This window comes from Amphiprion ocellaris, chromosome 4, assembly GCF_022539595.1.
Source record: "Amphiprion ocellaris isolate individual 3 ecotype Okinawa chromosome 4, ASM2253959v1, whole genome shotgun sequence".
Lineage (NCBI taxonomy): Eukaryota > Metazoa > Chordata > Actinopteri > Pomacentridae > Amphiprion > Amphiprion ocellaris.
The window spans coordinates 8,301,859-8,317,075 of NC_072769.1; the positions used below are offsets into that span (position 1 = coordinate 8,301,859).

Genomic DNA, 15,217 nt, shown 5'->3' on the forward strand with positions numbered 1-15,217 from the left:
CTGTATCACTTCACAGAGCAAGCCAGTTTAACTTAAATGTAACAATAATAAATGACCTTCGCCTGGTGACATTATTGCAAAATAACATGTAACGCTTTGAAGTTGTACATATTCAGTAACAGTAACATCATATGTGGCTGCTAGGAGGGTGAAACCTGTGAACAGTCAATGTTTAACCCTCTGGACTCAAAGCAGTTTATGTTCCAGTCATATTTTTACTCCCTGTGGGCTCATTTTTCACTACACCTCTATGGAAGCAGCACAACCATGAATGAAAGTAGAGGGAACCCATACATGTTTTTTTCTGCAGTAAGACACAATTGCAGTACCATAAAAGAAGATAAAATGAAAGTTGAATTTCTTACAGATTTCTAATTATAAATTTTGCAAAAATTAAGAAAAAAGTCCTTGAATCAACATGTACAACATTTTGTACGTGTCCAGAGGTGTTAACAATACTACAAAAACAAATCTACTCTCCACAGACTATATATACTTTGCTACTTACTTTTTAAAAATTGCACACTTATCTCCTCTCTGCTCTGTGTAAACACTGCCTGCAGTTCAGCTGAAAAGTCACGTAACTGTTGGTTGCAGCTGAATCAATAATAGCTTCACAGTTGCACAAGGAACTGCAGTATTTTTTTCTAATTTTACACGTTGGTTACTGCAGAATGTTGCTTTTTGGCATTTTTTTTAAAAAAGGAGACACACAAGGAAGCTATTTTGATGAAATCAGCCACAATATTAAGCTCAGATTTGGTTAAGTTTTAAGACAGAAAGCCACATTACAGACGAGTAGCTCATGAAAGGACCATTGGAAAGTTAAAAATATTCAAATTCTTTCTCTTTTTATAGTTTCTGGCTTTGATAAATGGTGCATTTGTATAATTTTTATTTTGTTATTATTTTCTATTTAGGAGGACATGCCTTATTTGTTCAGCATTTAAGAAACATTGCCTCCTGCTGTGTGTTACATGACAAGTTCCACGACTCTCTAACGGTGACAGTTGGTTAACGTGGTCCAGTATAAAGCCTAGAAGCAGAGAAACAGCTGGCCTGGCTCTGTCTAAACATATAGAAATGATGTCTGGCCCAACAAAAAAGCAAATAAGCATAACTGTCATACCATGATATAACGGTTACAGGTTTGCTTCAGATGAAACATAGGACGTTGTGAGTGTTTGTGAAAAGACGATTTATTTCTTACATACTGACTTTCAGTAGAATCATGTGTTGCTGTTGTGGTCATATTTTGTTGTTTGTGCAAAATTTCGTTCTCCAATTTAGTGATTATAAACTAGCTTACGTAAAGAATTTTGTATTGACCAACACATAACAGTTGAAATCTGTTACTAAATGGATAAAGCTTTGTGCTTTTGTTTTTATGCATTAACTTTACCACTAAATGACAGATAAATCAAGCTTTTAGTGATTGCAGCTGTAAATCTCTTTTCATCCTTACCAGCAGCTTTTTACAAGACATTTACTCCAGCTTACAAGTCACATATAAAAACAACATGATTTTTATGACTTATTCAAGGATGTCAAACACCATTGTCAGTGCATTCCTGACTGATAGCTAAGAATCTTAGTAACTCTTGAGTGCCACAACACAGCTAAAGAGTTATGACTGATGCTGATTATTGTGTTCTGTTGTCACATACAGCATTAGGACATGCACGTTCACACATTTTCCAGGTTTGAAGGTCATTGGCTTCTTTCATGCTACATGCACAGCTGATTTCCATGCCAAAGATAAAAGTAGGCAACTCTCCTTGATTTTGAGGAATTGGTCTTTGGGATGTGAAGCTACATAGCACATTTTTGTCTCCTGAAAGTTTCTTGAAGTAGCAGTATGTTTGTCTTCCATGTCACAGTTAGCTGACAGTCCCACAGAAGTCAAGCAAACAGCCTCCAAGTGTGATCGACACGGTTCTAACAAGCTTCAGAAATGCAATGTGGGCTTTGAACTTCTAAGATGAGGTCAAATAAGCACTAAATTTTCCAATGTAGCTGCTGCTTAAGCGGAGATCTGGCTAGCAGTATCAGTTTGGTCCTGTTTGCTCCTTCAAAAGCTCAACACTACCAATAGACAACAGAAAATGCAGGTTGAACAAAATGCAATGGAAATCAAGTTGTGATTATTTTGACAGATATTGCAGTTGCAATTGCAATAGGAGTGACATTTTTAGAGCGAAGGGTAATTTTGGGATATTTTTATTGCAGCCTTTGCCAAACAAACTTGTTGCCTTACATCTGCAGAATATATTTAGTAGGTCAGGGGCATCTATGTAGCAACACAATACTGCATTTTTAAAGGTATGTTGTGACACATTATACCCTTATCATGATTTGAATATTGCTCTTGGACATATAGTGATGCCAGTAATATTTAGATACATTGTTCAGCCCCATTTTCGTCTTCTATCTTTATCACACAGTTTACCTTTAAATAGAATAAATAAATGGATTAGCTGATAAAGTAGCAACTGACTATAACTACAAGACGGTCGTTATTTGTGACCGGAGGACATGATATTATTGTAAATGTTTGTTCTCCTGTAGTGTTGACTGAAGGTGTGGATGGCATTCTGTTGTCAGCAAGGAGAGGAAAAGGTGCAATGTGTGTATGTGTATGTGTTTGTTTTTTTACAAGGTCATCTGATATGCTGTGATTGCTGTGGGAGTGACGACAGTATGCAGGTATGGTTGACTGTGTTTGGAATAAGTGTAGGGCCTCCACATGTGATAAAGAGTACAGATAAAGACGCTGAAATGCGCCTAAATGAACACCAGCTAGAAACCCAACCCCTGCCCCTCATACCTCAGCAACAAACCTGAACCTCATGACTCACTTGGCTTTTCAAGCTCAAAAAAATATTTGAAGACATTTAATGTTTTAGTTTTAATGCAGGTCACACCTACTTTTCTTGCAGATATGCTGACGCATTGAAATGTGATAGTCTTGTTTCCTGGAGGCTTAACTTCACTGTAGCATCAACAGAATTCTTCCTTTATCCATTGTGACAGAAATGAATGAATGAATTGCTTCCATGAGAAACAACAGAGTCATGGCTAGAATAGATAGAACTCAAAAATGTCACCTGTGCAGTTGAGACAGATTTAATGCCATGAACCATAAAAAAGAAAATACGCTAAATATACTTAAGTACTTTGTTTCAAAGATTGAAAAAAAAAAATGCAGTCAACATTCACAGCATATTTTCCAAGTGCTACTAATTACTGAAAAAAACATACCGTAGACATTTAACCATTTACATTCTCTCTCTCTCTCTCTCTCTCTCGCTCTCTCTCTTTTTTTTTTTACAGCAAATTTGGTTAGAGCAAGTTGGTTATTTCTGGCAAACTTTTAAATAAGATATATAAAGAAATTTTAAGAAAATATAATATCAGACAATTTCTGGCTCTGATAAAGGGTGGAAGTTGGGTGATTTTGTTTTAGGAGAGGGTTAAAATGTCAAATGTACTGAAGTAACATATGGTTTGGAAGTGCTCAGAGCTACATTGCCAGACAGTCGTATAATTTTTATACAAAAAAGTGCACAATGCCACATGCAGATTTTAATAAACATATTCAACATTTGCTGGTTATTGTTTCTGATTCACTTTTGCTGGAGCCAACACATCTGTCCACATAATCAAGCCTAAAACATCAGTGTTGTGCTTCAAAATGGAATCCCACCAAGTGACAAATGAAAATAGAAAAGTGTCAATACATGTTTAAGTTTTCCACATGTGGCAACAGAATAAAGCAAAATTACTTCATGTTTATCAGCTGTTTGCATCCTTCAATCTACTTTTAATTTTAGGATATAAACACTTGACAGGTGACTCATACTGCTAATTTGAAATTCTCAGTGAGCCTCCCTGAGCAGAGATCATATATTATTTGTGTTTTAGATTTCCTACACACCAACGCATGTTGCTTCTAAGCAATCTGTCACTGAAGTGCTTTTCTACTATTGTTCAACTTGACCTGAAGTAGCACATTTGACCGAGGCGTCGACTGGGCGTAGACTTTCCATTGTCTCTTCTCTGCCATGTTTCATCTCTATCAAAAGAGGAAACAAACTGCTTAAAATACACTCACAGGCCACTGCTTCCTCGCTTGCCCTCGTCTTCCGTTGCACAAGTTTATTATCTCTACCTGAACTTTGAGGCAGAGACAGACTTCCCTGTTCACGCTTGAGTACATCCCTGTACTGGTTGTGTATGTGTGTGTTTCTTCTCCTTGCTCAGTAACACAGCTGCTCAGACAGTGACAGTATTGTTAGCAGCGAGCGCTCCAGGAAGTGAATCTGAGCATGTTTCAGTGCGTTAAACATTAGCTGCCCTCTAAATGCCTCTTTACCCCTCAAACATGGATTAGTGGCTACTTAGGATCACTCCCGTACAAGCGTAAAACTAGACAGGCTGTTGAAAGCCGGATAAACAGTGGATTGACAGCTTTACAGGTTTCTCTGTGTCTTTGCATGTGTACGCCAGGTGGCATGATGCTTTTTTTTCAGGCCTGCGGGGTAAAAAAATAAGATAAATGACAAAAGTTTGCTGTCCTGCAACACTCATTACCATCATCATCACAAGGGCTGATGACAGCAGCACAGAGAGGCTCTGATCTTGGTTGTTTTCTTTAATACTTCTTCTTCCACCTGCTGTTGTGACTTTTATATGCTCAAAAGCTATATAGTTGAAAAATGAATAATGATAAAGTAAAAGTCGGAAGGCCATGGAGGGCAACCAGGTTTGTTGCACCACATCAGAGCTCAGAGTGGCTGGTCAGGGATGGGTGTCACCGGACTGGACCCCAAAGCAGCCGTTGCACACATTTAAAGTAGAGTCATGATTGTAAAGCTCGTCCCCACCAGTCATAGCTGCCGCCACATAGACGTTTGCATGCACAGATGAGGCTAACGAGAAGCACAAACAGCTTCAGATTAGCACACCTTGGGATACCTGCACATCAGCTAACAGAGAGTGATGGAGGGTAGCGTGGTCTGTTATTAAGGTGTGTGATAGTTTGTGTATGAGCCAGAGATGGAGCATGTTTGTTTGTGCATGCAACCAATATCTGCGTTTTGGTTGTGTGTTTTCATGGCGTTTTGCATCTCTTGCATTCATTGTTTGTTCTATTGAACAATTTTCTTATTGCTGTTGATGAAGTATCTATCCCCGATAAGCATTGTTCCTAATAACTCGATTACTATCGCTTTATTGCCCAGGCCCGCATTGTCACAGATGAAAAAACACACTATATTCTGCTGTTAATCCCTAATAAGACTCTTTTGATAATAACATCTGTATATAGTGTAAATAGCGACGCAGATGTCTTCTGTTTACTTTCAAATTAAAGAGGCTATAATCTGTATTTTTATAATAAAATGCAAAAACAATGTGACGGTGCAAAAAGTGTCACCCAAGTAATGACAGATGACAACAGTCACTGTAATCTGTTGCTCATTTCTACCTCCTCTGCAGATTTGTTTGTCCAAATCTTTCTTGATTTACTAAATATGAAAACACAATGTTACATATGAACTGACAAGCTGTTACCAAGAGTTATTTTGGAGGCCAGCGTGTGGCTTTATACTGTCCTCAAGGGATCAACTTGGCCTCCCTGTCATGTGGGAAAATGGCTTTTCAAGTTTAAGTAGTCAAAACAATCTCTGTGAAAAAAAACCCTCTTATGTCACAGTGGATTTGGCCTCACAACCATTAACTGAACAAGTTTTATTTTCTTAAGAATTTCCACATCTGTCAGTTTCCCACTGAGGGGTCCCCTCACCAGGGAGATTTTTTTTTCTCCTAGCTTTCCTGGGACAAACCTCCGAGGTCCCAATAATGAGCTAAAGTGTTTGTACATTCCTGAACGGTTAGTGAACATGCCCCCACGTTTAGTGGGAAACGCTGACAGAATGCTGATAGCAGGGCTCTGGCAGTAAATGGATACCAGCATACGTTCAGCTCGGCAGACGGTCAGACCCTCCCCGCTGTTGTTTTGTTCTGCTTATCACACAGGTCAAGGAGGGGATGACTTCCAACAAAACTACAGGATTACTTCAGTATACTGTGGTGTGCAAAAGACTCATTAATCATCAGACTTGATAACAGTTGTGTGGAGGTGGTAGAGTATTAAGGGTGCATTCAACTGCCTGGGATTAGCCTAACCCTGTCTGTTATGTCTTAAATGAGTCATCTTGAGGCAATAACAATAATTTTAGTCTCCACAGAGGCATAGTTAGCTATTCTTTTAGAAACAAGCGTGCTGTTTTCAAGGTGCTTGGATACCGTCTTGATACTGTCCCATTTGGATGGGATTCCTTGAGTTTTAACTGTTTTTGCACTCATTGTATTGGCTAAACATTGAAACAGCTACGCTTGCATATAATGGTTTTTAATGGACTCTTTAACAGTTATATTTATTCAAAATTTTTTGGGATTCTTCCAAGGTGTGGTCATTTCAGATGGTGTGCAAAAGTTGCAGTCCAGATGCTATATTGCAAACAAATGATTGGTCGTTTGAATGCTTTTAAGTCATTCAAAGCAGCAAACAACACCAAATATATCAGCCTGTCAAAATTTGTGGTAAACTATATTATTTTCATACAGTGGCCTGTGTTTGGAGCCTGTTTAGAAGTGGCAGCATTCAGCATTGTGCAGGGGTCTGTGGGACTGTTTCCCTGAGTCAGGCCTGGCAGTGACAGCTGGGGATGGTGCATTTCTGAGTGTGTGTTTGTGTGTGTCAGTGTGTGTGTGTGTGTGTGTGTGTGTGTGTGTGTGTGTGTGTGTGTGTGTGTGTGTGTGTGTGTGTGTGTGTGTGTGTGTGTGTGTGTGTGTGTGTGTGTGTGTGTGTGTGTGTGTGTGTGTGTGTGTGTGTGTGTGTGTGTGTGTGTGTGGAGTAAGAAATAAAGTGCTGAGTGATGCATCAACACCCAGAAGGAGGTGTGGAGGTGGTGGAGGGAGATCTCTCTCCTTTCTATGCCAGTCTCTACTTGGCATTTTCACTGCACTGCAGAGGAGAAAATACTGTACAAAAGGTCAGGTCTGGGGAATATGGAAGTGATTAATATTGTATTGATTGCACATAACAATATCAATACACAACCAAGTCTGACATCATATGAAAAATCAGACATTCTGCTGAGGAACTTTGGTTGTTGATGTTCAAGTAGATGTTACTTTGACGCACACCACCCAACTAGACATTATTGCAGATCAGGCACACCTCTCCATGGGAACAGCACCCTCGATGGCAGATGCAGCAGGACAGTGTGTCCTGCTGCATAGAAAAAACTGTCTAGGAAGGGCCAAGGAACACAACCAAGAGCTCAAAGCAATGACTGAGCCTGCAAACTCTGCAGATTCCAATCTGCTCAAGCATCCACATGATGCACCACAACAAGCCCAGCTCACAACCCGCAGTATCCGGTCAAAGACACTACAGAGGTCCCATGTTGTTGCCCTGACAACTCAGAGCTGTTTTGAGCAGCACAAGGGGTACTTCCATGATATTAGGCAGGTGGTTTTGGTGTTGTGGGTGACTGTGGTGTCTATTCAAGAGGGCCATTGTTGATCACTGCACCAACTGGCTTTATAAAGAAAGAATAAGCCATTTTCTTCATTAAATTGTGTTGCTTTTTTAGATGTGATTTTATAAGAAACATTTGTGTTAAAAACAAAAAGAAACAAGTGTACAAGATTGTATTGAAAGTATGTTGCAGTCAATAATTGCTCAGCCCATTACAGGAATCAGAAGTAGAGAAAGAATTGCTTTTTAAGTATTGATTGTGTAACTATAACCAGAGTGTAACTGTTTAATATGATTGGCGAAAGGATATGAGCGATTTGACTGATTTCACTGATCGGCTTCTCTCCACTCAAATGGGTGAAACAAATCGTTGAGAAATCTTCTGTCAGTATTGTTTGAACTGGAAATCCTCATCAATTGTGTATTTCTGCTTCAAAAAAGACAAATCCCTTTCTATTTAGTTCAGTGACGACTATGATGACTCTCACTCCAGAATATAAAAGTCCTTCCAGAACACTCGTACAAATAGTGGTATTTTCAATAAGTGTTGCTTTCAATTCAGTTTCATAGACCAGTAAGTAAATCCCAAGGGCACATTTTTATTCTTGTTTTTGCAGAAGAAGGACACGGTTTATGATAAATTACAGTAAGTCACGTGGCATCTACTTGATGATGGCTCTTGTTTGCTGGTGCAAACCAGTTGCAACCCCCCAAGCAAACGCTCCACCGATTTCCTCCACATGCATGTGATGCCATTTAGAGGAGTCTGCCTGTTCCACATTGCCAGAAGCAGTAGCATTTTGTACAAGGAGTGCCTAACTGTGTGTGCTTGTTTGTGGCCACTGTCAACCAGCAACATCACTAAATCGATCTTCCTGCTCTGCTGTAAAGATAAACTCAGCAGTGTGTGAGCTTGTGACTGCTCCAAGATAAAGGGCCTTTTACTGAATATGTGATCAAATGTCGCTGATGCCACATTCTACTGCTGATGAAAGACCCTACAGCCACATGCAGAAATGAAATAATCTTATTTTGTCTCAGAAATTAAAGACGGATTGTGTCAACAGTAGTTAGTCGCATGGTAATAAAACTGTAGTAACAACATATGAACTAGTTTAAAAGACACAATCGATGTATAGAGTCCGTCGTAAGCATGAAAACTATTGTGTAATTTCTTATTATTATAAAAAATGTAACAGCTGTCACCTGTGGCTTTCAACTCAATTTGTTCAGAAGCTTGGAATCTTTGAAGTGTTAAGTGCATTTTCTGTCCAAGTGTCAATCACAGAGACCTTTTAATTTTAACTTTTGGCTCAGAGCGACCAAGATAGACACTATATGTATGAGAGGCATGAATCTCGAATAACTCATTCTGTTATTAAAAATAAATCATTTGCCCTCATGACATACAGACCAATAAATTTCACTTCTTACCTGAACACCTATTACATTTTGTTGAAAGTTTATGTGGATGAGGATGACTCTTTTACCTCTGAGTATTCTGGCATGTTGCAAAAGCAACTGTAACAGCTGTAAAAACTGATTTGAACTGATAACAAGTGGAAACTGATTCACATGTCACAAAAAAAGGCAGGGCTTTGATAAAAATTTAGGTTTGGCAGGTTTCCAGCCTCAGCGTTGGGTCATCAGACGAGTTTGGCTCGGCGTCTGTTTGCTGCAGTGTTATTACAGTTTCTCTTGCAGGAGCCGAAACAAAAACTACTTATCATCTCGACTATCAGGTGATAGCGACAACTATTTATTATCTGATAGCTCCGAGCCAAAAAACCCTTGGCCCTAAAACCTCCGAGATTGTTTTGCATAAACTGTTCAATGATAGCGTTGTGCCAAAGGGAGATTGTGACATACTTTACAAGACAGTTAAAAACTTTGCTATCAATCCTACTACAAGAGACGGTTGGTAATTCACATACCGGCACTGTTGCCAGGAAAGAAAGGCCCTACATTACTGTGCAGAAGTTTATAGGCACTGAAAATAAAGTGATGATGCTCTTAAATATTGTAGTTTTTTTATCAGCTGTCTTCGGACAATGTGCAGTAAACTTTATATTTGTGCTGTCTCAGTGTTTCCTCTTGTAGTTCCTGAATAACTCCTCGATGTTGAGATCGGTAGGGGCCATATCTTCTGCTGCAGCCGCCATTGTAGTGATCGATAAGAATCTAAACAGCTGAAGGGCCTAAAACCTTTGCACAGTACTGTGTTTCCTCATTGTTCTGTGCTATGAAGTGATTTTAAATACACATGCTTGATTATCTTTGTGTGCAGTCTACAGTATTAATTGGGCGTGATGTGTTATGTGCAGGAGATCCACATGTAAATTTGCATAGCCCTTGAGGGAAAGTGTAATGCTGCTAAAAGCAAACATAATTCATGACTTGGCTGACAGGTTGTTGACATCTTGCTAACTGCCTGAATTGTTTGTTTTTCTTCTGTATGTGTGAATTGTGTTTCTCTGGTGGTTTTAGCTAAGCTTCCCCCCCTCAGGAGCTTTGAAAGTTAAGCAGATACACAACAGGGAGACCCTCCGTAAACTGGAGCAAAGCTGTTGTTTTTAACTCTTAAAAGCAAATGTTTTTATCCTACCAATCAGTTATTGTGAAAATTTGTAGCAATTGCTTTAAGTCCAGTGGGAAAATACAGAAGTTTGTTTTTTACTTGAACGTCAAGTACTTTATTGCTGCCATTTGCCATTTCAATTTTGCATTATTGTCTGGCGATAGTAGGACAATATTTTGATATCATATATATGCATGGAAGCATATTGCTGCCACAGAAATGGATCGGTATAACATGAACATTTTATTGTTATGACGATATTTTTCACGTTATTATGACATTCAAACTTATCACGTCCTAGCAAGAAATCTATTTATCATGACGTGAAACCTCTTACGTTATGTATGAACTTATTGTTATGTCAAATGTTTCATCTTATAATGTCATAATTTTTATTGCAATAATACAAATTCTACTTTCTGCTTAATGTTGTTGCTGAACTTGATGGATGGTGTTGTGATAACTCATGTATTCATTGACTTTGGTAGTTAATATCACCTCCAAATAGACCAACTAATTCTTCTGTCTGTACATCTCCATGTATTATATAATCCGGCCCTGTGTTTATGTACTTCTCCCAATATGATCCATTGTGGTCATCAGCAAAATCTCACCATGTTTCAACCTCATCATGATGTAGAGCTTCTTCAAAATATGTAAATAAGCCAATTTTCTCAATTTGCCTGTTCTCACACTGTCTGCTCATTTTACGCGAGTTTCACATTATAACAACAAGAAAAGCACTCAGAGAGCACAGTACTCTGCTAAGGCTGTTCATTCCCCCATATGGCATTGTCAGAAATGCAGCATTTTTTTTTTCAGAAATGCAGCTTTTGTTTATTAGTTATTGATGATCAGAAATCACGGCACTATAGAACATGGCCCTTTAATATAGATGTACCCACAAATAAAATGACCTTGCGCTGAGCACAGGCGTGTGTTATGCATGTGTACGTTATGTACAGATGCCAAATTGCGTGGCATAAATATGGAATTGATGGGACTCGGAAACACCCCCACAGTTTAATCAACTGTTCCTTGCATGATTTCCGATGGACAAGTCCTGATAAGTGTGCAGCGGCCGCTATCTTGCAATGATACAGAAATCTTTAACAAATCTGTGGATCCAGACTATAAGCCGCATCACTGCCAAAATCGAATGAGGTGGTCCTTGTGTGGTTTCTGACCTTCCCTGAAAATTTTATCCAAATCCTTTAGTCCGGTTTTAAGTAATGTTGCTATATATACATATATATTATCATTTTTTTTATATTATGACGTGAAACTGATCTCTTTTCTTGTAGCAGCAATATGCTTTGTGTATATAGATTTTCTGTGGAGTCACAGGAGTGCCACAATAACATATAAATAAATAAATAAGGAAATAAATGTGGAAGTATAAAGAGAAATAAATAAATAAATCTACAAGGAGATAAAAGTGGAAATATAAAGAGAAATAAATAAATAAAGTGAAAACTAGCAAAATTAGTTTTTGTTTTGCACACTTTTGGATTTCAAGTCTAAAGTCATATGTAGAAACTAGACAATAACTATTTCAATCATTTTTTGAGATTTGTGCACATTTGCTACATAATTGTATATGTCTACATGATAAAATGTTCTTATCTCTATGTTACTGTTACCATATCCCCCTTAGTTCAAGTCATCAGTCAGTAGTTTGGTTAATTTTCATCTTGTTATTCATCTGACCAGCATAAAGTAAAGCAGGAAACACAAGCAAGACATTTCATCATTTCATTCACAAATTTGTACCATGTCTCAGCACAGAGTGGGCGAGAAGAGTGAGGAAAACATGCTTTGAGTAGCTTTGGGGTTGACTGATTTTGGGGAATGTGGGATTGTAGTAAAACACGATGTAGTTAGTCAGTAGCAGTGTAGGTGGCTTTGGTGGACTGCAACGAACAGAAACAAATAGCAGCTGAAAAATGTGTGGGGTCGAACAGTTTTGCCTCAGGCAAGACAGTAAATTACAGACAGGCTTATGTGGCTGACCCTGACCTCTGTCTTGGGATCATTAAACTATGACTCAGTCTTAGTTCCTGTCCTTTCTGTAAAGTCATCTCAGTTCATCAGTGAGGACAGATAATGTGGAGTGCAGTAAAAGGCGTCCAGTGTCTGCTGCAGCAGGTTGTGTGGCTGTAGTCGCTCTGCCGCTGCCAGCCGAACTCATAAACCCTGACCTTTAATACAGTCGCCCAGAGAGGGTGGCAGGGGAGAGGGGAGGGGGAGTAAATGAGAGATGTAGAGAGAAAGAGACAGAGAGAGAGAGAGAGAGAGAGAGACAATTGTGGAATGTGGGAGATAGACCAGAAAGTGAATGGATCAAAAGAAAAAAAAGAGACAAGAAAAAAAGGCGAGACTAGACAGAGAGAGAAAGAGGGAGGAGGAGGAGGAGTGATTGGTGTGCGAGGCTGAACTCTGGTTGGTCGAGCAGCTTTGTATGTGCGTATTGGTCTGTTTGTGTGTGCAGCTCTAGCCGGCGGGTGGGGAGGGAGGGAGGGGGGGGATTAAGCTTGCGTCACGTGGTCGCCTTAGCTTCTTTTCCCCACAAACACACACTGTTCCTCTCACATACACACTCACAGCTGTTGATACTTCTCTCTCTGATGAGCGCCGGAGCAGCCGAGCAGCAGAGTCTGCAGGAATCTGCGAGAATCTGCTGTCTGCCGGCAGCTCCGCCAAAGAGCACATTTATGGGAAACTCGGAGAGACAAGTGGACCAACTGGTTTTCTGATTCGCCGCCCTGCTCTCACTTTTTCTGTCATTCGTATCCCGCTCTTTCTCTCTCGTTCTCTACCGGCTTCTCTTCTGCTGGGACTCACTGTTGGAATTTTGAGCACAGACAGCGAGCAGCAGCAGTGAAAAACAGAGACATGTGTTTGGCCTCAGCCGCCTGCTACTACTGCCTCTTCTCTCCTATTCACTGACCAAAGAGGAAATACAAGGTTGGTTGGGCTTGGATTTTATATTTATATGCTGGTTTCTTCTGTGAATTCTCCTGGCTGGAAATTTTGAAATCATATCCCATTGGAATATATTTATTTCTATGCGTTTGTTTTGGAACCACTTTATCTCATTCATTTTTAGAAAGAAGCCAGCTTGTTTTCTGTTTCTGTGTTCCCACCAGCTGCGTGAGCACAAGTCCCTCAAAACTGATTTGTAATTTTAAGGGGAATTCCATGTTGGTATGGCCAACTGGGCGCGCACAAACGCACACAGAAACGCACTGTCCTGCACTGTAAACACGCTTGGCAGTAATAGTGCAGTGAGTGTGAGCACCAGAGAAGATTAGCTCTGGTTATTATCTCGTGGAGGCTGTACGTGAAGGAAGACACAGCTGAGTGTTTTACTGTCACTGCAGTTACAGGAATCTGCATATTTTGCAAAAAATGTATCAATAAATTATAAGGAATGCCTGAACAAAAATTAATATTTTTTGCGTGTTGCAATCTACACTGATTTTACAAGAAACCTGCAACCCAAACTTACAGTCGCGCTCTTGAAACACCAACTGCTGGCACGTTGGTGGGCTCGAGAAGAGCTTTCCTCCTCTCATAGTAAAGCCGCGGGAGGATCATGTAAGCCGCTGAGCGTTTGGCTTGCACACTCTCCTTTAGTTTCACTGCTAGATCTGTCATGCAGGCATGTTTAGACTTGGAACACACCTACTCCTCTGTTTGTGTGTGCAGTAACAGGGTTTACACTACAGTTGACTGTCTGCGTGCATGTGTGCTCGCGCTGTGTTTTTACAGTGTGCGTGGATATAATTAGTACCGAGCGGATTCTTTCCTGGTATTGTTGCCATTGGGGTTGTAACACAACCCTAAAGGCAGTTTGTCTATTTATAGGGGTGGCAGAGACGTAGGAAGGCCGGCTTTGAAGCAAGATATAGATATGAGGAGTGTGTGAGTGGAGTGGGTGAGGTTGGTGGGCGTCTTATTTAGTGAGCTTGGTTACTATTTACAATGTGTGTGCACTGCGTGGGATGTAAGCACTCGTGTGACTGTGTTTTTTAATTGAGCTTGCATATTCCAGGTATCTCCTGCACAATCATGAAGGACAGAAAATAAAAGATGAAGAGAGATAAAATGAGAGAGGAAACAATGGACAAGAATGGAGAGAAATGTAGTGTGTCAGAGCGACAGGACCGGACAAAGAGATGAAGCGGCAGATGCACGAGTAGATGTAGGTTTCCAGATTAGCTGGCTGTCATCATCTGATGACGGAGAGTTGTGTTTTGTCTCAGCCACTGGCTCTTATCTGGCTCTGCAGCTCTAAATGTCAGAAGAACACCGAGGCATTATGTTATGGGTGACACCGTGTCTTAGAGATGTACAGTAAGGTTGTATTTTTTGGTCCTTTTGTCAGAAAAGACGGGTAATTTTAGAAATTAGAGTATCAGCAGCTTTTGTTATTTTCTGACAATTTGTAGGTCAGCTATTACTATAAAAGTAATCAGTTACGGTAATTGAGAAAACAGTTTTGAGAATAGCCATTAATTAAATAATTGTTATTTGTGGATCTAGTACAGTTTTTATTTTAATGAGTTTTGTTCAAACTCAAATACTTAATGATTTTTGCACTTCTAATTTTATCCATGACTACTATATAACATGAAAGAATCCTACAGAGGCTAATTTTTTTATTTCCTGTCTCGGAAACGGCCTATTTTTACTCTGTGGTCAAGGCCAGGCTAAACAGAGATGACAAGTCCTTGAGTGGGTCCATTCATTATGTAACTACTGGTAACCAAAAACACATTAATAGCCTTTGGTTTATGGCAGTGATTGGCTTTATGGTGCTGTTTTATCAACTGTTTATAGATGTGAGAGTTTTCATGGGCAGCATCCCCACAGATAAAGGCAGCTTGTGTCTGCTGGAGCTACTAATGACGGGTGAGAGGGAGAGGGGGAGGGTGAGTGAAGGTCAGGGGGTGAAAGGTTGCGGTCACCTTCCCTGAGGCTGCGGTCGCAGGCTAGCACCCTTCAGTAGCACAGTTGTGGAGCTTAAATCAATTAGAATCCAGCGCCATGACACCAGTCGGTCACTAAACTCAACTCAATCTGAA

General features: G+C 39.9%; 1 protein-coding gene across 9 annotated transcripts in view; it reads left to right on the top strand.

Moving 5' to 3' along the window:
- Positions 1-15,217, top strand: part of add3a (adducin 3 (gamma) a) — a 128,412-nt gene that overhangs the window by 64,388 nt on the left and 48,807 nt on the right. For 4 of the 9 annotated variants that reach the window (XM_023272336.3, XM_055009610.1, XM_055009609.1 and 1 more), the window contains exon 1: positions 12,719-13,094. The exons of the other annotated variants lie outside the window; for them this stretch is intronic. The gene's annotated coding sequence lies outside the window, so the exon portion shown is untranslated. Of the gene's footprint in view, positions 1-12,718; positions 13,095-15,217 lie in introns of those variants that run through there. 9 annotated transcript variants of the gene reach the window in all.